The sequence below is a fragment of the Lontra canadensis genome, unplaced genomic scaffold (genome assembly GCF_010015895.1).
Source record: "Lontra canadensis isolate GAN:19392208 unplaced genomic scaffold, GSC_riverotter_1.0 scaffold18, whole genome shotgun sequence".
In the NCBI taxonomy this organism is placed as follows: Eukaryota; Metazoa; Chordata; class Mammalia; order Carnivora; family Mustelidae; genus Lontra; species Lontra canadensis.
Window position 1 is genome coordinate 22572024 of NW_022631012.1, and position 2769 is coordinate 22574792.

At 43.2% G+C, this 2769-nt stretch overlaps 1 non-coding gene across 1 annotated transcript; it reads left to right on the forward strand.

The window, feature by feature from the left end:
• The first annotated feature begins 382 nt into the window (after positions 1-382).
• LOC116869272 lies at positions 383-486 on the forward strand. Its single transcript, XR_004383013.1, has one exon. It is a non-coding gene; the product is annotated as a small nucleolar RNA U13 (small nucleolar RNA).
• The last annotated feature ends 2283 nt before the right edge of the window (positions 487-2769 follow it).

Sequence of the window (2769 nt, forward strand, 5' to 3'; positions counted from 1 at the left end):
AGCTGTCCTGTCCAGCATGGGAGTTTGCATTATATGCTTGTCGGTGGTAAAAGTAAAAATAAATCTGGATAGTTTTCTTCCAGTGAAATTTCCCATCTCTGGCTAGGAAAGATGAAAAAGAAAAGCAAGCAATGCCCTTCTGTGGAAAGGAAGGATTAGATCCTAATAAAAATATGCATCTCAGGGTTGACAAACTTTTCTAGAGAATTCTTTTTTTCCCTACTCTGCAAAGAGCCCCCAGCATGGGATATGGGTCTGCCAGCTAATAGATGTGTCCATGCAAGACTTACTCTGTGCTCTCTCTAATCACCACCTGAAATGTAACTATAGCACGCAATTTGATTTATCTGTGTTCATCCTCATACTTTGGGCAGTGTTTTGAGACCTTTTGTAGTTCATAAGCATTATGATTGGCTGTCCAGGGCGTTGTGTGACATGTGACCCCCTCAAACCTTGCTCAAACCTGGGCACAATCCCCATCTAATGTTAAAAAAATAAAATAAAATAAAAGGAGCATTATTTCTAAAAAAAAAAAAAAAGGAAGAAAGAGAAAGAAAAAGAAAAAAAGAAACATTATTTCTTGTGAATATACTTGGGAAGTTTTCTATTTAAGCAGATTGTGAGCAGAGGCAAAACAAAACAAAAAACTAGACTCAAATGCAGAGAACAAATCAGTGATTGGCAGAGGGGTTATGAGTAGGAGGATGGAAAACGTAGATGAAGGGACGGATAGCACACTTACGTTTGATGAGCACTAAGAGATGTGTAGCATTGTTGAATCGTTATATCATACATCTGAAACTAATGTAATGCCGTATGTTAACTACACTTAAATGAAAAAATTAAATACATCTCATAACTAAAAATAAATAAGCTGCATGTAGGCATACCTTGGAGATATTGTGAGTTGGGCTCCAGGTCACCTCAATAAAGCAACTATTGCAATAAAACAAGTCAAATGAATTATCTGGTTTCCCAGTGCCCAGTGTATACACAAGTTATGTTTATGCTATACTGTAGTCTTTTAAGAGTTCAATCGCATTATGTCATAAAAAACCAGGTATATACTTTAGTTAAAAAATACTTTATTGCAGGGCACCTGGGTGGCTCAGTCAGTTAAGCATCTGACTCCTGATTTTGGCTCAGGTCATGATCTGAGGGACAGACGTGGGACCCAGCCCTGCCTGGGCTCTGCATTCTGCACTCTGTACCTCTCTCTCTGCCCCACCCCCACCCCAGTTTGTGCTCATGCTCTCTCTCAAATAAATAAATCTTATTGCTAGAAAATGTTAACCATCCCATCCCATCAGGGAGCCTACAGTCTTTTTTGCTGTTGGAAGTTCTTGCCTTGAGGTTGGTGCTACTGACTGATCAAGGTGGTGGTTGCTGAAGCTTGGGGTAACAGTGGAAATTTCTTAAAATGAGACAACAGTGAAGTTTGATATATTGATTGACTCTTCCTTTCATGAACAATTTCTCTGTAGCCCGTGATGCTGTTTGAGCATGTTTTACCCGCAGTAGAACTTTCTTCCAAATCGGAGATATTCCTCTCGACCCTACTGCTGCTTTATCAACCAAGTTTATGGAGTATTCTAAATCTTTCGTTCTCATTTCAACCTTCTTAAAGCATCTTCACCAGGAGTAGATTCCATCTCAAGAAATGAGTTTCGTTGCTCACCCATAAGAAGCACCTTCTCATCTATTCCCATGTGATCACGAGATTGCCAGCAACTCAGCCCCATCTTTAGGCTCCACTTCTGATTCTAGTTCTCTTGGTATTTCCACCACATCGGCAGTTACTCCCTCAACTCAAGTCTCGAACCCCTCAAAGTCATTCCTGAGGGTTGGAATCAACTTCTTCTAAACTCCTGTTAATATTGATATCTTGACCCCTGCCCGCCAATCGTGAATGTACTTAGTGGCATCTAAAATGGTGCCTTTCCTGAAGGTTTTTGGTTTACTTTGCCCACATCTGACACAGGAATCACTGTCTATGGTAGCTATACCCTTAGGAAATGTATTTCTTAAATAATAAGATGTGAAAATCAGAATTACTCCTTGATCCACAGGCCCCAGAATGGGTGTTGTGTTGACAGGCCTGAAAACAACAATAATCGCACGGTACAGCTCTGTCCAAGCTCTCGGGTGAGCAGGTACAATGTCAACGAGCGGGATTATTTGGAAAGGAATCTCTTTTTCTGAGCTGTAGGTCTCAACAGTGGGTTTAAACTACTCAGTTGGTTACGTTGTAAACAGATGTGCCCTCACGCAGGCTCTCGTGGTCCATTATAGAACACAGAGTAGACTTGGCATGACTTGGCAAGGGCCGTGGGAGTTTCGGAATGATCAGGGAGCATCAGCTGCCACTTAAAGTCACCAGCTGCATTCGCCCCCAGCAAGAGAGTCAGCCTGTCCCTTGTCTTCTGAAGGCAGGCACTGACTTCTCTCTAGCTGTGCAAGTCCTAGAAGGCATCTTCCTGCACTGTGAGGCTGTTGCATTTACACGTAAAATCTCTCACTTAGTGTAACACCTTCCTCGGTTCCCTTAGCTGGATCTTCTGGAGAACTCGTGGCAGCTTCTCCGCCAGCATGGGCTGCTTCAGCGGGTCCGGGGATGTTCCGGAGATGTTCCAGCTTCTTTCCTGCAGCCCCGGGAACCCACCGCTGTGGCTTCCCACTCCTCGCCTCTCTCAGCCTTCGGAGACTTGGAGGGGGTGAGGGTCTTGCTCTGGGTTAGGCTTTGGTCTAAGGGACTGTTGCAGATGGATC